The 22,046-nt window shown below is 40.2% G+C and overlaps 1 protein-coding gene across 13 annotated transcripts in view; it reads right to left on the bottom strand.

Moving 5' to 3' along the window:
- Positions 1-22,046, bottom strand: part of ADGRL2 (adhesion G protein-coupled receptor L2) — a 277,269-nt gene that overhangs the window by 178,609 nt on the left and 76,614 nt on the right. The window contains exon 1 of one of the 13 annotated variants that reach the window (XM_055339477.1): positions 11,401-11,417. The exons of 10 other annotated variants lie outside the window; for them this stretch is intronic. The gene's annotated coding sequence lies outside the window, so the exon portion shown is untranslated. Of the gene's footprint in view, positions 1-8,498; positions 8,516-10,218; positions 10,762-11,400; positions 11,418-22,046 lie in introns of those variants that run through there. 2 more of the 13 variants (XM_055339474.1, XM_055339476.1) reach the window with 2 other exon arrangements.

The raw sequence follows: 22,046 nt of genomic DNA, 5'->3' as shown, positions 1-22,046 counted from the left end.
TTAGTATATTAAATTTCACTATAACGTGGCTAATCCCAAATGCTTTATTTTCCTTAGAACAATTTTTCTCAAACAAAAATTAAAAATGTCTAAAAAACATAATTTTCAAAGAAGCAATATCAATTGATACTGCCTTGATTATTTTATCTCATATACAAGCTCCCTCTGCAGGTAGTAACAAGGGTTAGCAAAAATATCTGAAACATGTAGACAGTTGCCTGGTAAAGATGCAGGTCACCATTGTATAAAAATACTATTATCTAGCGTCTCCTCCTTACCAATTATCTGATTAAAATAACTGCTTCTGAAAATTTGTGGTTCAACATGATTATTCTTGTCCTTCAGCCTGGGTAAGAATGCAGCTTGAACAGGCAAGATATAGAAACTTTTCAAAGTCACCCAAGAGCCACTCTTACAAAGTGTATTTCAAGGAAAAGAAAACATTACCTTGCTTACACAGCACCAGCCTGAAATGATAGACCACCCCAAACAAAGCTGTTCAACCCGTTTATCTGATGCATCTTCTGATCCCAAAGTAAACAACTGAAGGTGGTGTTTTAGGATTGACTTACGGTGAAGGATAAAAGATAAATTTTAAATAAATGCAGAAACCACTACATTTTCTCCTTATTTAGAATAATTCTGAAACTTAAACCTGGAAGTATATATTTCTGAACAATAAATTTACTTCCATTCATTCAATATGAAAAGAAAAACTGATTTGATTTGCAAAATGCTCTTTACCCCTCCATCATCTTTTTCAGAATCTGTCTCAGATTTCTGTTTGCACACTCTCCTCTTCATCATATTCCTTTCTCCGAGTATATAGATATAAGGTACATCTCTGACAAAGGAGCAGAGGCAAAAAAAGGCAAAGTTAAGAATGGTTTCATAGTCTTGGGGGCAATGTCTTACCGAAAATTATTACCGGACAGTCTGAGGTCACCCTGATTTTTCCCTTCAAACACGTATGCGCTACCTTATAACACATAAGCGGTGACTACAAATTTGAGGCATTCAATTTGACTTATCCATAAATGAAGCGACAGGCTTATAAAGTGGTTTTTTTTTTTAACTAAGATCCTTATTAAATATTAAACATATGTAAATTAAAAGAGATATGCTCACTTTCATGCAAAACATCCAAAAATGTCAAATTTCTTTTCTACTTAAACAAAGAAAATAAGGTTAAGGGGAAAGGCATCTTGTAATAAGCCATGTTTGTAGTGAGTTTTCCACTTAAGGGAAAAATAAGATTTTTTTTTCACTTATATTTTTAAATAGGCTATAGATGTAAGTTTAAAACCAATGATAATAAGAAAAGTGACTTCCATCAGAGCTAAGGGAATCACAGCATTTGCAGCAGAAAAAAAACAAAGGTGGGGGGAGACATCTCTATTACTTTTCTATAGACCTATCCAGAAGGAGCAATTAATATCCAAATACTCTCTTTCTAATGACATTCACGGAATTTTGTAGGGACGAAAACAGTTAAATGTCCTTAGTAAAAGTAAAATGTCTAGGCTATCAAAATTTTGGTATAGCTTTTATTTGCTGATGGATCTGAAGGAAAAGGAAATGCTTCAGAATTATGTCCATCTTTTTTAAAATGAAAAACAAGATAAAGTGTATCAATTCTTCATTTAATACATTAAGCCTTTGTCAAATTCTATAAAAATATTCACAATCACTGGAATACAAGTGTATAAGCTTACAATGTCACCCAAATGAATGTTTTCCTAAACTCTCTTGGACATTAACCACAGGAAGACCAGGAATTTTAAGAATTAAAACACACCATAAGCATCTCAAGATTAAGAACACAAAGATGAGTGGAGAAAATATTGTATAAAAACCTGTGTTCTGTAAGTTCTAATCAATACCCACAGTAATAACCAGTAAAAAAAAAAAAAAGAAAGAAAAAAGAAAAGATAAAGGTAAGCTTTTAAGACAGAATAAAATTTCTGTAAGGAAAGTACCCACAGAATAAAGAAATGAGAATTCCAAATAGAAATACTTTGTTTCAAAGTAAAGACACAGGGAAAAACATTTTTGACATCATGTTTTAATGTAAATTGTAGTTGAGAACTGATTAATATAACCTACATGAAACAGAAATATATCAACTGAAGGCCAGTTCTAAAATCTTGTAATGATTCCCTCATTATATGGAAAACTGCAGTCACAGTATTCTATTTTAAGAATAAATGATTAAAATTAGAACTTACTTTATAAACAAAATAGAACTCTCTTGCTTTCTTTATAGACACTCCTTACTGTTCTCCACAAAGAAAGCATTAGTAAGGTCACCTAGCCCACCGCAGCAGCCAACAACCATATATGACAATATTGGGGTTAGATTATTTCATCATCTAAAACCAGGGCAATATCTGTTTGAGGTATAGGCTGATCTAAAAACACCTACAAAATGATGCAAAGCATGAGAGCTACAAGCACATTTCATGATTCAAAGGTAGTAGTAAGTACCTTTGAGAACAAAACACAGATTAAGTCATATCTTTCTGAAAACCAGTTTAAAAACAGGTATTTTTCATCATATTTATTTTACATTTATACTTACATTTGCTGTAATTTTTAGCCAATAACTGTCACGAATATGGATATATACAAGGAAACAATATAAGTTCCATGCTTATATATGTACACGTGTATATAGGGGTTATTTGATCAAGAAAGGAGTTAAAGAGTATTATCTAATAATTGAAAAAGCAAAATTTTTCCTTTTGAGGAACTTCTCATGCATTTTTCACTTCTACAATGGCTAAAGATTTTATTATTCATCTAGGAAAAGATACAGGGTTGTATCCGGTTTTGTTCTAGCAAAATAGTAAGCCTCTGAACTATTCTAAGTCTAAAGTTAACCGTCTTTTCAACTTCTTATATCTCTCATGACCAAGAACTAACAGTTCGCTTTTATCTTTTTTTTCTACTATCAGATTTATTAAAAATCAAAACAAAAAATCCATACTTTTTTGAAGTCACTTAATACATCTTAAACAGAATTAAGATTTGGTTATTATTTTAATATCTTAACTTCTGTTTAATCTGTCAGCTTTTTAATATTTCTATTTTTATAAAAATATTGAATCTATCCTTATAAAAGCCTCCCAAAGTTTTTCTTCTTCTTTTTTTAGCTTTAAGTAGGCTTCTTTTAAGGCAACTAATTTCAATACTGATATTCAGAGATTAAGATGTAATCCCTGTGTGTGAATTTTAATGTTTATAACGTACTCCTTACAGATTGGAAAAATCAATGACAAGACCAACAGGGGCCTTTTTTGCTCAGCATAGGTTTTCTTGTCAGGTAGTGATTAATGCTGTGCTCTGTAGAGGGAGACATTACATCCGGGCTAAAACAGACCTAAATTTTACCCTCAGGCAGAAATCTGATTTAAACATCTCTATTTAAAGTGACATTTGTCCTCCCTTTTCAACTGGTTTCCCCAGAAATTCCAGGAAGTTGACTTCATGACCTAAAAACAGCCGGGTGGCTGTGAGCAGCAGTTGTGCCTCTTCTTGCACTTCGGTAAATCTGGGTGCCAGAATGAATCAAGGTGGTAATAAAACAGGTGCCCAGCTATCCGCTATGATGAATCCCATGCCACCTTACTACTACAAGAATTTAAGACTTAAAATTCCTTATCATTCTAGAGTCAGTAGTAAAAATTCCTAAAATGTGTTTTCTGTTGCTGATAATAACCTAGCTACCCATACTGATGGGCTAGATTTCTTTCGATGCCTAAAATTACATCTGATATTTCACTACACTCCTCTGAAATATCAGCTGATAACAAATTCTAGAAATCCAGAAACTCAACGACAAAAAGCAAAATCTCTAAATCAAGTAAGAATATGCAAGTGGAAACAGCTGCCTGTACATAATGGAAGAGCTTCCATAAAAACAAAAACGGAAAACAAAAAGAAAAAGTTCCCATAACAAAGGTCACGAAGTAAACAAGATATATGCATATTAAAACAGAGGCCAATATCCTTACACTGTGAAACATGGTAGCTTTTGATATTATTAAGCAATTTAGACATTGCTGGCAAGTTCCTACTAACCAAGGTAATCTAATTTCTGTTGCTTTTCAAAGTAAATTGATTTTTTTTTTTCTTTTAGCCGTTCTGGTAATTGAACAAATTTATACAACTGTGATGGGATTTTACTTACCACCACACAATGCATAAAATTCTCTATGAAGACAAACTATATTACTTCATAAAACTGCATTTTTGTTGTAATTAAGCAAATTGTATTTAAACTTGCTCTCTGCTTCAAAGCAATCAATAGTATTTTGCTGTAAGCTGCACTTTACTTGCAGGTGTTAAGCGCTAGTTCCTTCACTCAATCTACCTTTTTAAGACAATTTTTATTGGCAATATATGGGAGGTTATTTTTTCCCAAGAAATATTTTTTTAAAAATTCATTACACAAAAATATTAGAAAGTATTTGCAAATTACTGCCTACAGTTAGTCCATCAGCTAAATGATGTAAAAAGATGTTTAAGTCTTTTGGTTGATTAAGACCTAGTATGGCACAGAGGTCCACGTAAAAAAAAAAAATGCCTACTTACATCAAAAGAGCAGTAAGAGATTTTCATTGTTTATAACATACACATAACAAAACCTATAAAGTCAAAATGCCACAATGACGTCCTGAATAAAATTTAGGAGTTACAGACCTCCAGTTATATAGTTTCTCCTCTAATAGTTATTCACACGTAGGTCAAGAAAAATGTCATCATTTTAGGATTCTAATTCCCTAATTCCAATCATTAGCTATCTCTACGTTAAACAACCCATTTCTTAAGCATTTTTCTGAAAGCATAAAAAAAAAAAATCACTACTTGACCAATCTTGAGTAGCAAAAAGATTTCAGAGAACAGTCTCAATTTTTCTGATAACATCAAGTCTAATTACAGTAATCGGGGTGATTAAATACTTTTCAACCTTTCAACCTTCAATCAAGAATTATTTGAAGAGATGAATATTTAGGTGGGGCTATAGACTAATTAGTGTTATGTAAGAGAGAAGTTAAAGCTATGATTTTAATCTATCTTTAAAATAGAAATGTTTTACTCTTTCTTGAAAATAGTTCCAAAGCAGTTATCTATTTACGTAACACGAACTAACATTTAAACAAATTACCTTAGGAACTGATATGACCAAAAAACATAAACAGGAATTCAAGGCCTTTTCAGGTCTAGGAGCTAAAGTTGCTATTTTCAACACTTGATCAAAACCATCAATTTGCCAAATTTTTAATGTATTTTTGCAAATAACTTTATGAACCTTTCTTCATAATCCTGTACTTTATTTCTAAAATTTACCAGTTTGAAAAGAATTCCACTTTAATTTTACATGTATATTTTCCACAGAAAAGCAGACAGAGGTCAAATGCCTACCTCTCCTTCAAAAGTCAAAATCAGATACGGTGAACATGGAAGAGGCAAAGTGTATAGTCTTTGAGGAGCCTCTTTGTAAAAAGAGCAATTCTGAAATCTTTAATCACTGAATTCTTCCAATTTCGAAAACTGTATTTCATTCTTCATCTAAATACAGTTAATCTGTGCTCCTAAATATCAGCAATTGGGCTAGTAGTATGGATTCTTATTAAAATGAGAACAGATTTCTCTCAGGTAGGTACAGTGTGTGTAGCCCACATCTAAATTGTAATGCTCTCTTCATCCCATACTACATCTGTCAATAAACTAAGTGCGATTTCTGTATCTATTCACAAAAGTTAGGTCAAATAAATATTTTGATAGAAAAGACAGCAATAACATTTTATTACTAAGGTGTACAGATTTCCAGTTACCTCCTGACCTTCCCAACTTCTCAATCTTAGCTCACATATCCCTGTATTACTTAAGACATTAAAATATTGTTTTAGATTTTTTAATAAAACACAGAAAGCTTCAATAATGATCAAATAAAGACCTAACCTTAAGTAAACCTCAATTTTAAAGCTCTCCTCTTGCTTATTTTAAGAAAGGAAACGCCCAGAAGCTTGGTGTTAACGTTTCTGCTGATTGTGAAAATTGCAGCAATAAAAACTCCAACTGCTTGTCTTAAATTAAGACTTGTACTACTACTGCAATGTGAGATCTGTATATTTAATATTAGTTTTTATAACATGTGGAAGTTTTGTTGTCTGCTTTGATGTTAGTCCATTAATAACGCGGAGTCAGATGCCTGAAAAAATCATATTTATTTGAAATTCTCAAGTCCAAACCAGAAGTAATTGGTTTGCTCTACCCCATATGACTTAATATTCTGATTTCTACCAACTACCTGCTCCCAGAGCTATCTGCATTTCTAAATTCATTTTCTGTTGCCAACACATAGTAACCCACAATGATTGAAAATGGCAGCTGAAGTGCTTCTACAACACATTAATTTTTCTCTAAGTAGTCCAATTTTGTCATTGAAACGTTGAAAAATCTTTTCAGTGCATTTTACACCTTCAGAGATCTGCTGAATTCAGGATCACCATCACATAAAATGAAGAGCAATGTTTTCAAGACAATTTTTAGATTATCACTAATAGCTCTAAAGGATAATGTTTTCTTTATAGCACTCCGCATTCAAAGCAGACTAGTTAACAGCAACTTAAGTGCAATAATAGCAATTACATCAATGTGGACATTTTTACCTCAAAAGTACTTCTTAGACAACTGAAGGGGCCAGATACATAAACTATCATAAAATGATTTCAAGAGAATGATATACAGTTTGAATGCCACTTAAAAAAAAAAAATCTTCTCTTAATCTGAATAAAGTATCTTATTAAACTAAAAACTAAAAATGTTAGGCAACTGATGTAATGATAACTTTCCCTCCAAACGTGTTGGTTACAGTTAATTTTCAGTATTAGAATAAAAACAAGCAGTTCCGAACTTTAATTAAAGAAAAAAAAAATCCTTCTCCAATGAGAGAGTATAAATTCACGTTCAAAATCAACTAACCATCCAAGGTAAAACTATAGAAAATATGGGCTTCAAAACCTTTTCTCAGGTTCATTTTTATCTTAAAACTACGCTTTAGGAACTCTTAAGCTAAATAAATAAAACCAACACTTCCCTAGAAGTTGATGAACAAAGTTCTCCCTTGACCCATCTGCTTGCCATAAAAATGACCCAAATGACCCAAGTACTTGTCCTTGTTTCTTCACTCATGGATATTGATTTAAGAAATTCAAAGAACGTATCTCTCTGCAAATGTAAAAAAAAAAAAAAAAAAAAAAAAAAAAAAAGATTAACAAATATGCTATACATCTGAGGAAAAATAAACCAACTGTAAGGTGAATTCTCCAGATTACAACGTTTGATAAAATAGAAAACTTTTGAGACAAAACAGTAAATATGCAAAAAGAATCACTACTAACTAGAATGCACAAATAACCTATCACCTAGAACTCTTTTTCAAATTTACACTTGCACAAGTTGCATTAACAAGTTCATGCTGAGTTTTTAATATTCGAACCCTCCATTGATTTTCCCCTTTAATTTAGCAAGTGTATTAAAAATAAGTCTCCTCGGTGTAAGAATGAGTATCTCTTCATCACAAGATTTCTATTGTTTTATAGACTAATTAAAAGGCTTTCTTTCCCATTTTACTAATATAACAAAGCGTAGGCCCTAGGAAAGTATTAAGTTAGAAGGAAAAGCTTTCCCACTCCCTTCCACTGAAGGGACCCCAAAAGACAGGCAACAGTGACTATCATAAAATAAAAGGTCACCCTTCTTCTAGGAACAAACCATTTATCAATAGAAAATAATTGTCTTGCCATTTGCAAGGGGCTCCACAGCAATAGACAATGTGTTTCGCTCACATAATTACAAAACAGTGAAAGTTCAGAAACACAGCCTGAATCCACCTCCCCATTTTTACCCTTTACAATTCTCATTGCCCTTTGGGCCTCTGCTTGGAAGCAAATGGGAGACAGGCTGAAGTTTTCTCAATTGAGCTGAAGCTAAGAAACCTTTGATATGCTAATAGTCCCCTTCAAACGGTAAGAATTCACACTTGCATTAATTCAAACAATTTGTGCAGAATGATGTGAAATGGCACCTCTTTTAGAGGCAAGCAACAAAAGGAGAGATTCGGAACGTCTGAAGGAACTAAACAACAGAACGTTTGTTCTGCAGTCTTCTCTCTATCATGCATAAATTTCCTGGAGGGTGGAGGGAGGGACAACAAAAAGTCCCACGGCACACCTGAACTACAGAAGTAGACTTTTCATACGTAGGGTTTTGCGAAGGTCATAAACCTACTAAGTCGAGGGACAAAGTTACCTTTTAACTTAGGTCAAGAGTCAGAACAACTCGGAACGCCGCTAAAGACGCTTACACAAACCACCCTAGGTTTTGGGCGGTGGATTCCTAGGGCACCCTCCCCTTAGCACCCATCTCTTAAGGTCGGCCCAAGATCAAACTTGATCTGCGAAGAGACATCCCAACAGGCAAGTATTTACCAGACGGATGTGACTTTTCTTCCTTGTGCAGCTCGAGTTGGGCAAAGAGCAAACTCGGTGGGGCCCGTTCCAGACACAAACAGGGACCGGGAAATGAATGAGCCCACGGCGTCCGTTAACTGCACGCCCCTGGGCAGGGAGGGGGCTGGGGGGGAGGAGGAGACGTCCTGGAAGGGCTGCAGCCGAAAAAGTAAGACTGGGGCGGGGGCGGGGCGCGGCGGGGCGCGGCGGGGCGCGGCGGGGAGCGGGGGGCCTCGGAGCCCGGCCTTTGTAACGGGAACCATATGGTCGGTGGCTGCGGCTCCGCGCTCCCAGGCTGCCTGGAGGAGCTGCTAAGCAGCCTGACACCTTTCAAGAAACAGGAGGAAAACATTTCCTCGGTCTGAATCCGAGACAACACCGTGTTTGCATCAGGAAGAGCGGAATGAGAGAGCCCGGGAAGGGGGGAAAAGAGGAGAAGGAAGGGGGGGGGGGAGAGGGGGAGGGGGAGGGGGAGGAGGAGGAGGAGTCCGTAGAAGACCAGCGAAGAGAACGGACCGCACGACCGGTCCCTCCGACGATGCTTTAAGAGGATGGAAGCAACGAGCATCAAAAAATAAAATAAATCGAAAGAATAAAAACAAAAAGCACACGTTCCTTAGCCTCGGGATCAGCGACACTCTGTGCACAAAGTACAGCCTGCGGCGCTTTCCCCCAGCCCAAGCCCCGTGGTCGGACGCAAGGAGCAAACTTTCCGGATCCCAAGCGAGGGAGCCCTGCAGGCGCGCAGCCCCACGGCTCGGTCCCCGCCGGCGGGTCGGGGCGCCCCAGCCAATCACGGAGCCCAAGCTCGGCGGGCCCGGGGGGGGGGGGGGATGGGGTGGGGATGGGGGCGCCCCTCTCCCCGCGCCCCTCCCACGCCTCCTCCCGCCGCCCCCCCCCACGCACCCCCCCCCCGGTGCATCCGCGCCCGGCGCCCCCATCCTACAAACCGGGCTCCCTCCCCGAGGTCCCCAGCCCCGCAGCCGCCCCAGGAGCCCACGGCCGGGAACTTCTCCCGCAGGCCCAGCGCGGCCCGCTGCTGCCCTCTCACTGCGGGTCCGGGAGAGTCTCTGCGCCCCCCCGCCCCGCGGGGCCCCCCTAATCGTTGCCAGCCCCCGCGCCGGCCTGGCCACATCTGGCTGCGCTTTGCTGTCATCCTCGCCTCTCCACACCACCTACCCACCGACGAGAGAAAACAAGGGCCCGCAACAACTCCCCCCCGCCTCGCCCCTGGAGCTGGCGCCCGGCCTCCCCGCTCCACTTGCAGCCCAGCCCGGGACGGGTCTGCGGCGGGGGCGCGGGGGCGCGGGCTCCGCACCCCGAGCCCCCCTCCCGGGACGGGCTGCAAAAAGGGCGAGCGGCCCCCTCCGACCCAAGCTTCCCGAAAACCCCCGAAGGCAGAGCGCACGGTCAGTCCCCCACGCCCCCTGCACGCAGCCCGCGGCCGGGAGGCGTCCCGGCGGCGCCCCGAGCACAGGCGAGGCCGGCCGGCTGCACCGGGCCGGAGTCCCGCGCCTCGAGCCCCGCGGGAGGCTCGGCGGGAGGCGCGCGGGGCCCGAGGCGCACCGCAGCCGAGCCCCGGCGGCTGGGCCCGCGGCTCCCCCGCACCCCCAGCGGCCACCCCGGGCGGGAGGCGCGGCGCTAACAGGTCCCCGGGGCCCGGCACGGAGGCGGCCAGGTTCGCTCCCGCGGCTCTTACCTCGGTCTGCGAGCGCGCCCCGGGGGCGGGGCGAGGAGCGCGGGGCAGCGGCGACCCCGGCCGGGGAGGGCCGAGGCCGGCCGCGCGGTGCGCACGGGAGGCAGCGCCGCGGCTCTCCGGCCGGACACGGCGCGTCCTCCTGCTCGGCCGCCGCCGCCGCCGCCGCCGCCTCCCGCAGCCAAGCACAAGCAGCCAGCGCCGGGCGGCTCCGGGGGCTTAGGTCAGCATCGTCCCGCCGTCTCCCGCACGCCGCTCGGCGCCCGGGCTCTTGGACACGCGCGCGCGCAGCCCCGGACCGCACGCTCCCCGAGCTCCCCGAGAAAAAAGCAAAAAAAAAAAAAACCAAAAAACCAAAAAATCGGGAATCAGAGTGCAAGGGGTGGCGGAGGCTCAAAAAAAAAAAAAAAAAAGCAGCAGCAGCAGCAGCAGCAGCAGCAGCAGCCCGGCGGAGGCGCGCAGACTTGGGGAGTCCCCTCGGAGCGGCCGCCGCGGGCGGGGCGGGCAGACGCCGGCGGCGCGAGGCCACCCCCGTCCGGCCGGCGGAGCGTCTCAGCCCGCGGTCCGCGCCGACCCTGCGGCCTCGGGGCGCGCGGCGGCGGCGGCGGCGGGGGCGGCGGCGGCGGCGGCGGGGGCCGGTCCTCGCATGTCGGGGCTGCGGGCCGGGGAGGCAGGGCGTGCACGGAGGAGCCACGCCACGCACGGCCGCGGACGGAGCGGCCCCCACGGCCCCGCGGAATCCTCGGGTGAGCTCCCGCTCGCGCGCCGGCACCTCTGCGAGTGTGTGTGTGCGAGCCCGAGAGGGAGAGGGACTCGGAGCCGGAGCCGGAGACGGAGCCGGAGAGGGAGCCGGGGCAGCGCGAAGTCCTGACACGGACTCTCGGCGAGGTCTGAACTGGAGTCACCTCCAGCCGCCGCCGCCGCCGCCGCCGCCGCCTCCCCACCACCCCCACCCCCACCCCCACCCCGCCCCGAGTCCGACTCATCCTACAAACATATTCGCGTGCACGGCGGCGAAGGACACATCTCCTTCTCCCTCCCGGTTTTTTTTTTTTTTTGCTCCCCCCCCCCCGGCGACGGGGCTCCGGCAAAGTCGGAAAGACTCTCCAGGCAGCGACGTCCAGAACGTGCAGCAGGTCCTCCACACGGTCCTCGGCGCCCCGGGCCACGGGCCGCGGCACTTACGGGCTCCCGCGTCCGAGCGGCGGCGGCCGAGCAGCCGAGCAGCCGAGCAGCCGCCCGAGGTCGGGGCGGCTGCGGGGCGGTCCGGGCGGCGGCGGCGGCGGCGGCGGCGGTGGGGGGCGCGCTCGGCCCCGGAACGCGCCCCGGAGGCGGCCTGCGGCGGCGGGCGCCCCTCCCCCTCCGCGCCCCCCGCGCCCCGCGCCCCGCTGCACTCACTGCGCGCCCGCCGCGCCCGCCGCGCCTCTGCGTCCTGTCCACGCACACACGCACTTTAAAGAACATTTATTTTATTTCTGGAACGGGGGGAGGGGGAGGGGGGGAGCGCGACCGAGCGCGGCGCCCGGGCCTCCGAGGCGGGGCGCCCTCCGCGCGCCCTCCGCGCCCCCTCCGCGCCCCGGCACCGGCGCCCGCGCTGCGTCCGGGACCCGCCCGGTCTCCGGGTTTTCTCTTTTCTCCGCGCCGCGAGCCCGGGGACTCGAAACTTTTGGTGCGCGCAGCCCTTTTGTGTGCGGCCCGGGCGGGGAGCGGGGGGCCCGGGCGGCGAGCGGGGGCTCGGAGGCGAGCGGGGGCCCGGGAGGCGAGCCGGGGGCGCTCGGGCCCCGCGCCCGGGATGCCCGACCCTGCCCGCGCGCTCGGGCCCCCCCGCAGTCACGGTTTAAAAAAAAAAAACAAAACATTTGCGGCGACTCTGGCTCTGTAGTTCCAGGGACCTCGCCAAACTTTGACTTTATCGACTCTTGCTTCGCAAGAGCGTTTTTGTTTGTTTTTGGATTAAACCGCGCAGGGTGAGCAGGGGAAGGGAAGGAGACTGCGGGGCTCTCCGCTCGCAAGCGCCTCCGTCGTGCTGTTAGGTCGGTTTCCCTCGTTTCCTTGCGTTGAAAGTGCTTTTGCTCTGGGCCGGTGGCCGCGCTCCCCGGCCACCTCCCTGCGGGTCGCGTCCGCGCCGGGGTGGACCCGAGCTGGGGGGGAGGGGGGGGAGCAGACGGCCCGGGGCACATCCCGCTGGAAACCTGTTTTAAAGCCAGCTTCGGTGCCCTCTGCATAGGAGGAAAAGCAAAAGTGCAGAGATGCATGCACGCGTACCTGTCTATCTATATGCAAAATACAAGCTGCGAGTCACTAAGTTTTTAGATGTGTTTCTCAATCACTGATGCTACCCCGGAAGGCAGCCCTCAATTAAAGAATCCTGGACGCTTTGGTATTCAGGGAAAACCGATGCATCAAGATTTAAAGCCTCTAGAAAATGAGATGAAACTTGAGCCTCTCTGCTTCCAGAAACTATGTACTCTTCGTTGCTGCGGGTATGTTGTAGTCCTCGTACTTCAGGATTCATTTCAGACAACAGTGTTATTAAAATGTCAGCAGCAGATTGTTCCAAAGACTTGAAGACTCTAAATACCTATCAGGATTTTGTCACAAAGCCAGATATTTGTGATAATATGATACCCATAATACATAATAATGTAATACCCAGCCATTGGTCAGGTTTGCTCTCAGCTTGTAGAAAGATCATATGTGAAGAGTACCCATGTGCAAATAACGAAAACGTACTCTTTTTTTTTTTTTTTTGGTCATTTTACTTCTCAAAACGAGAATCCTTGATGAGCAAATTTCTGTCTATGTAACGTATTGCTGTTTTAATATTCTCGCCATTCCAAAAGATAAGAGGAGCCACTCAGAACATTTCTGCTTTAAACTACATAAACACTCCCATTTGGAATTTCTTAGATAACATAATTCAAATATTATCGATGTGGGACACAAGCTAGTCTGGGGGGAAAAAAAAACTCTCATGCAGAGCTGGTGTGCAACCTTACTGTGTATCTAAAGTTTTTAAATATGTCAAAATTACGCATACAACAGATCTACCTGGGAAAAGTAATCAGGCTACGTTAGTTGAAAAGAAGCAACATTATAATACTCTCAGATCTCAGAGGTCATTTATATCATAGTCTCTTCTGGAATTAAAAATTGGTTCATTCAAGATTATAAGCCAAAATATGTCAAGCTAATAATCTACATTTACCGTAGATTTTAGCCCTTTCCTTTGTTCATCTTTGAAGGTTTCCCACTCATCTGGGGCAAGAAGCCCCAATGAGTGCATAGATCAGTCTAATCCTATTTTCTTTTGGGAGGCAAAACCTGGGCTGAAGTTTTTATTTAGTGAGCTTAGTAAGTAATCAATAGAAATTTTTTGACTGAATTAAGCAGGCCATATGTTGGCTCATTTACTTATTTATTTAACTCTCTCAGAAAGAATCTCTGGAAGAACCCACTGCCTACATTTCATAGGTCTGACATTCTTTGATGCTCAGGACCTAAGTGAGTCACTCTCCATGTTCCTGAAAAGACTATATCACAAAAAAAAGGAGGATGCATGGAGGGGGGATGAAGTTGTCAGAAGCGGGTTAAAACTATAGGGGGTGGAAAATGCGTCAAACAAGTTTTTAATTTTAATTCAATAGGATGTGTGTTTTATAGAATTCAAAGGGTTCAACACGTTTCTCCTAAGAATATAATAAGCTTGCTGTGTTTTTAAAATTACAGCCAAATGTATTCCTTCTCTAGGATGTTTTTAACATTAAGTTTTTAATTCTTCCCTTGCACTTTACCCATAATAGTATCCACAAAGAAGAATGGAAAAAGAGCTTTTAATTGCATCGATATATTCAAGATTAAGCTGTTAGCCGCAAACCTGCCATTACGAAGGAACCCTTAAATGACACACACACATCCAGAAAACATAATTTGCCTGACACTTCATGACAATTCAAAACATAATTTATAACAATACAGGTGTTATGGTAGGGGAAAAAAATGAAATGAGGAGCTTAATAATGTCTGCAGATGTTAGCGAGTTAAGGGGAGTTGGAGTATATTATGCATTCCCTAAAATCCAATCAATTTAACTACTCAATCTGTATTATTATTTAAGTAATGGCAAAATTATTGACTTATTCATAATACTTGCTAATTGTTTTTAAAAATAAATTCTGCAGAGGACAAAGGAAACACCCGTTTCCATTTGTTTTATGTTAAATCAACATCTAACCACTCATGGTGATTTCATTCAAAGAAAACAGAAGGAACTCGTTAGCTTATGTGGTTAGAGAGATTGATGGGCTTCAAACATTTTAACCATATATGTTTTTTTTCCAACTGTAGAAACTCATGTTTTTAATTTAAGCAACTTTAAGAAACTAAAGATTATTTTATTCTATGGGTTCACATATTTCTGATACAGGAAATTATGCTAATTTTTGAAGCTATTACCATCCACACACCTTTGTTTAAAGGAGAGTGATGAGGTACTTGTCAAAATACAAGTATGAGCAACAATAGTTTGGGTCCCAAATTAAAGAATCTGATGAAGTAGGAAAGTGGGCATTAGAATATCATGAGCAGTACAAACTAGTAGAACACAGCAAGCAACTTCTTCACTGCCTCATTCTGGCAAACTTGGATATACATGGAGGTGGGCTGGGGTGGGGTGGGGAGATTGGGGACTTGATACTGGGCCAAAAATCCTACGTTTGAGCTATGCAGCTGTAGAGAACTATTCATGAGAGTAGGCCGTATTCACGGCCTATCAGAGGCAAAAGCATATGATAAGAGAAATGCGAGTTCTAAGGTAAAACAAACAAGTAAACAAATCACAGGTGAAACTGATCTGGTCTCTAATACAGGAGCAGAAATAAAATCAGCTAGATCTCACCCTGAAGTTAACCAGTTCCCATTGCTTCATCATTACTCTTCAGTGATGCTTAGTGCTGAAACTAGCTTTCCCTACTCTAGAAAATAACTAGTTGAAAGCCCCAGAGCAGATCAAAGCAATGTGTGAATGCTAAACTTAACTAGAACTGGTTGAAAGTTGCTAGCTTTGTTTTTTTTCATTTTAGCGTAGCCATGCATGTAGGCTGAAAAGAAATCAAAACTCACTTTCCATGAGAACGGAAACATATGAAAGCATTTGGCAACGCCGATAAGTTTAACTATACTCCCAGCGCTCTTCAGGCTGAGTAAATCTTTACCCGGGAAAGCCAAACTCTATCCAAAACATAGAGATGCAGTCTCCAACAGTAATGACATTTAAACTACAGTATACATGTGATTATGGTGACCTGCGCCTAATGATACTACTTAGAAGTATATAATCACATGTATTACTATATACCTATCATTTTATAATTAATACTTTTAAAAAATAAATCCACCAATACAACTGGTAGCATGACTCTGTGCAGAGTGTTTATATGTATAACCATATATAAATAACCATATATAAAATGTTATAAAAATGTCAAACCATTGCCATTATGATACTCAGAAGTAAGGATATTAAAAAAGACGTCCTACGTAATCGTTGTTCCACTGACTCTTACACAACTCTTAAGTCTTTCTTTCCCATAGATTGTCCCCATAACTCTTGTTAATCTCTGCACTTGGAGGATTTTCTGTAACTGGGTCTTATAGATCTTCTTCTATCAATGTTTCTGTCTAACCATGAAGTATAACTGTAATAACACTAATTTTATACAAAGGTGTCGAACTTCTCATAATAATTACTTTGTTCATCGTACTCACAACCAAATATTCTATTAAAGTCCGTAGTTTAAAATAGATCTCCCCATCCCTTTTTAATATATGCAGAAAACCTCTATCAACAATAGAGATGAAATTTCTTTGATTTTTTAAAAATATTGAGGTTAAACTAAAAATAACCTAAATCACAACTCTTTGTTTTAACTATAAAACATTTAAATGGGCAATTCTTGGTAAAGCAAACATGCATAGCTTGGGTGGAACAAAAGCAAGGCAGCGGTTTAATAGTAGAGGCGACTCCACTCTCTTGGATCTAAACCCTCAAAGATAACCAAATAGCAATTTCACAGAAGTAAAAATTGAAGTTTTTGTGTCTCTGAGAATGACTTTGATTATTCATGTCATAGTTCATTGTAGCACAGCAAACTTGCAAAAGGCTTTTAAGAGTCAGAAAACAAACTAAAAAATGCCTCTTGCATCTTAGAAAGTGAGTCAAAGATACAATTATATAACACTGCAAATAGTTTCATATTAGATAACATTATAATTCTCTTAATGATAAGTATAATATAATGATAATTGTACTATGATCTCAGTATTTTTTCAACGAAATAATTATTTTGTTGTAGTTGTTTGAAAATATTTTATAGTGTAAAATTGTATAACATAAGATGTTTGACTTTGACTTTGGTTGATCCTTCTGATCGTATAAACTACCTCTTTCCAACATTTTTCATTATTTTGTTCTCTAATATGGTAGTTATTTTTTAACTCCAGTTACCTGCCTTATTTTTTTAAGATTTTATTTATTTATTTGTTTGTTTGTTTATTCATAAGAGACACACAGAGAGAGGCAGAGACACAGGCAGAGGGAGAAGCAGGCTCCATGCAGGGAGCCGGATGTGGGACTAGATCCCAGAGCTCCAGGATCACACCCTGAGCCAAAGGCAGACGCTCTCCACTGAGCCACCCAGGTGTCCCGCTGCCTTATTATTTAAAGGCCTTTCTTTGTTGTGTATATTTCAGTAACCAGAAATTTGTCTGAGCATGTGGAAAATAGAATAGTAATTTGCAAAGATTTTTCTTCTAAGCCTAGCTCTCATCATAGTTTCTTGATAAGATAATAGAATGTTGCCATCTCTATTTTCAAGAATAATTTAAATCTTTATAATTAAGTTACAACCTATTGCAGCTCATTACAGTGCATTCTTAAGGTCACTATGAAATCAATCACTTAGGACCTAGACCAAACAATGATGTAATAGGCATATGTTTTTTGATAAGTAAAAGTACATTAGAAGAGAATTCGTTTTCTTTAAAATAAGCATCCAAATTTAGAATCATGCTAAAATGTCATTTATATCTCAAAGGAATACTGAAATGATTTGGAAATGATAAGGTTTTGTGGAGCTATATTCAATGAAAACAATTTTGTTTTAGGTTAAAAAATAAAGACACATAACCTCTCCAGCTATTCTAACATTAAAAAAGAAGTTGCTGGAACTATCACCTGGACAATATATTCTTCGAATGGTTCTGTTCCAGTGTTGGAGTTGTGTTGCACTGAACCATCCACCCTCTTATCCAACTGTCCTGGTTACCAAAATCACATATCTACAAATAACTCTGTTAGTGCATTAAAAGAGTGCCCCCCTTCATTATGGGAAAGTAATTTATGACACCAATTTAATTAGAACTATGTCCTTACTACCTGAATTAATGACCCAAATTCAAACCACATATATTTCATTGTTCAGACAATGTGGAATACACTACAAGAAAAACTAATTTCCTGTTTATTATCTAATGATAATTGAAACACAATAATTCATTATGATACTGGAATACTGCTGTATATGAAGTAGCATGTCTCAAAGACATAGATCATGGAAATAACATGAAAAAAATACTTAAAACTTGTTCAAATAAATTTAGAGAAAAGTTGAATAAGAGTGCCGCTATAAAATGTGAATGTTTGAAATAGTCAAGAATATAAACTATTTTTAAATAATATGGATTCCCCAGAAGACAATCATTTATCATTCAAAAAAAAAAAACTATGGGTAATCAAATAAGGAATCTGAAAAATAATAAAAGCAATGAATTTTGACAATTCATATAATTACTCAATATTTACTCTCTCTCCAATGCCCTATTGCAAAGGGATTTAAGATATGATATATATAAATCAAGATAGTTTATGCAGGTGTAGATTTGAGATGATAATGCTAGCCTGTGTGCTTATAATGAATATTTCTATATAAGGAGGAAATCATGTGATGTCAAAAATAGATACCGATTGAATATTTAGAAAACTACCTTTAACTACTTCGGTAAGTTTATAGCTTATCAAAATTTGGAGGTAAAATATTACACCTTATAACTAAGGGAAGTCTATCCTTGCCTCAATTTTCCAGTTAATGAAAGAAGTGTTTAAATACTCTATAGTTAGATTATTAACTTCTACAAAACTGAAACAGATGTGTGTCTTAGCATGCCATTAAATTTATGATTTACATAGAACCCTTACATAGAGCTGAGCAGAGGCCAATGATTCTAATTTGCTCTAGATTTACAATAACCTGATCTGGGTTTTGTAAGTATTGAAACACTTTAAACAAAATTAGAAAGCAGTTGTGCTTTGTGTGATTAAAGATGCAATTCTCTTTGGAGTAATGAGAAAAGTTAGAACATGTTTCTTTCTTTATGGATGTTTCTATTATAAACATGAGTGCTATACATTATATATTTTTGTTACTATGACTTCCTTGTTTTTAATTATAAAATAAACCAATTGAATTTCATTGGAGTCTCAAATTGAAACTATGCCAAAATTTAGCTGAAGAATGTGTACTGAGCTTCATGAAAGATCCTTAAAATTTTTTCCCAGGGTCTTAAGATCTTGTTATACAAATACAAGTTCACCGTAATTTTCTAGAGCAAAGCATCTTTCTGATTAAGACCTGTGCAGCAAAAGGGCATAAGTGCTAAATACATTATAAGCCCTAGAAAATGACATACATAAAATTGTTCGGGATTAATGATTCATGTAAATTACATATAGAAAAACATCTATTCTATCTCATTACGCAGATTATAACATTTACAGCACTATTATTTAAACCTTCTTCTACTTTGCTTGGTGAATTATAAACCATCAGCTCCTAAAAATCAAATCTATAAAACACTTGATTTTAAACACTGTGAATACTGTTTCCTTAAACGTCAGTCAGAAATGTTGATATCAATATCATTGTAAGCATCTGTGTATATATTTATGTATATAGAAAATAAGTACATGCAAAAGTATTAATTCATTAAAAGTTTATCTCTCATAAAACCTTTATTAGCCCTTGAAGTCTTTGCCACTTCATATAAAATGATTTATCTTTTGAATAACAAGGTTCCATTAATCTGTTTGACAAAGGAATTTTTAAATCATGTAAATAATTTATTTGAATGAATTATTTAAATTCTGTAAAATATATATGCACATGTATATGTATATATCTGTGTCTATATATTTGTGTTCTGGCACAATATCACAGAAGAAATATGAAATAGAATTCAGAATACATTGTCCTTGACACCACCAGTGTGACTTGGTGTTGCTGCTGACGTGTTCTTTGATCACCCACTGTTTGCATAGGACCCCTGTTAGAAGGCCATTTGTGCTACATTTGGCACAACAGGGTGGTTTCATGTCAGAGAAATGTGCACGTTATTTTTTTACTCATTTTTAATTTTGCATTTTTACTGAGATTGCAGGCTGACATATTTTTCAAAATGTAAGGATAATAAAGGCAATTATTCAACACTCGTAGAAAACTTGCTTTCCTCAATTCAGTGCTCTAGGTGCTAGTGGAAAGTGGTAAACATACTCCTTCCCCAGAGAAATAAATCATGCGTGGAAACAAAAGGCAAATATACATGGAAAATAAATAAGAATATACACAAAAATTTATAAGCAAATACACAAAACTAATTAGGACATAAAGATTTATGTAATATGCTTTATATGCATGGCATTCAGGAATTTTAACTATATACTATTTATTCACAATCTCTACTTCACAGAATTTTCTCTCAAATAGATCTTATTGTTCTTTTTTCCCCGAAGATGCATTTTTACTTATAAAAATAATGAAAATGATGGAATATTTTCCTAGGTTTGATAAGGTTATAGAATAAATTTATGAAAGGTTCTCCCCAATTTTATTTTTAAACATACAAGGAAATAAGCTTTCACCTAAGTATCTCCTACACAGAACAAAATAGGAGATATATATATATATTATATATATATATATATATATATATATATATATATATTTGTTTGTTTTTACTTTCTAGTCATCCTTCTTTTGGAAACTCCATCCAGTTTGTCCTTTGTAATGCTGGACCCCTCTCCATTCTATTAGGTTTTGGTGGGTTCATTCAGGTTTTATTTCAGTTTTGTGACTTATCCTTTCAACAAATTCCTTTTAGTTTTATTTACCAGAGAGGTCCTAATATTATGCACATTAAAATCTCAATCTATGTTTGTGGCATTTAGTAAAATCTGAAGCTTCTACTTTCTCCAGTCCTTTTCTCCGTTACCCAACAATCCATAAACCCAGCTATAACATTATACGGTTTTGTACCCATTATCCACAATACTCGAATCTTAGTAAGGAGGTATGAAAAGTCCCCAGGGGACTGATACAACTGCTGAAGGTTCTTGTTATACCAATGTACCATCATGAACTCTTGGGGAGACAATAGTCTTTCAAAAATTCATCACATGCCTAAAACTCCTATCTGGAACTTCCTCTCTGGAAGCACCTCTCTCCCTGCTTACATTCTTATATTGAGAAGTGTAGATAGTCCCCCAAACTACCTCCAAGCATATATATATATATAGGAAGTAATAGTATACTGTTCAGAATGGCATAAACCAATCAGATGAAGTATTTTTTTAAAGATTTTATTTATTCATAAGAGACAGAGAGAGAAAGGCAACACAGAGAGAAAGGCAGAGACACAAGCAGAGGAAGAAGCAGGCCCCATGCAGGGAGCCTGATGTGGGACTTGATCCCGCGACTCCAGGATCACACCCTGGGCCAAAGGCAGGTGCTAAACTGCTAAGCCACCCAGGGATCCCAGATGAAGTAATTTTTAAAAACACTTTACCTACCCTCAGACTTGTGAAGAACAGTGGCCCCTTTAGTGTCTAGCAAAAGACCTGAGCTATAGTTGGCTACTGAAAGTGTTTATAGACTATATGAGTCAGAATCCCGTAATCATGAATACTACTATAATATTTAGTTCAATAATAAGGCTACTTCTTATTCAAATATTTGTAGCATTGCTTTGCTGATATGGATATTACAAGCCAAATAACCTAGAAATCTTATACAAATATACTTATCACAAGTGTACATATAAACACACATACATAAATTTACTTAACACATTTGTTTAGTCCATTTATTGAATTATTTTTATAGACCATATGTAAATATTTTACTGTCTTTACAAGTTGGTGACAATGAAAATTTGAGTGTGTTCCTGAAAATTAATTTAATAACAATATTTGTGTGTGAGTTGTGCTTTTAAGTGAAGAGAATCACAAATGCAGATAAATTGTTCAGAGTAGAGAGCACTATTACCTTCGTGTGTGTGTGTGTGTGTGTGTTTGTGTGTATGTATGTATGTATGCTGGAGAGGTGGGACATAGCCCAAGGAAGGCAGGAAATTAATGTGTTTGAGCTTTTGAATTCAAAACAGTTGAAAAGTTGGTTATCTGTTCTATATTACCTAGAACAAGCTTTCTCCCTTCTACTTTTCTATCCCAACAACTTATATAACGTAACGATATATTTAGGAAACTTCAGAAATTAAAATCAGTGGGACTTACATGAAGCATTTCAAAGGTTATATTTTGTACCCTGGCACTTTGGTTTTATTCAAACGTAAAACATTTGATATTTTATGCATTATGGTACAAGTATCATACTTCCATCTTAGCTCATTTATGACTCACTAAGCACTCAAAGACTGGAACCCTACATCAAAGAGCCAAAAAAAATTTAACCAATTTTTTTTCCTGCCAAATAACTAGCAAG

The sequence above is a fragment of the Nyctereutes procyonoides genome, unplaced genomic scaffold (genome assembly GCF_905146905.1).
Source record: "Nyctereutes procyonoides isolate TBG_1078 unplaced genomic scaffold, NYPRO_anot_genome, whole genome shotgun sequence".
Classification (NCBI taxonomy): Eukaryota; Metazoa; Chordata; class Mammalia; order Carnivora; family Canidae; genus Nyctereutes; species Nyctereutes procyonoides.
The sequence above is the reverse complement of the archived record's forward strand: the minus strand, read 5'-3'. Positions and strand labels throughout refer to the sequence as shown.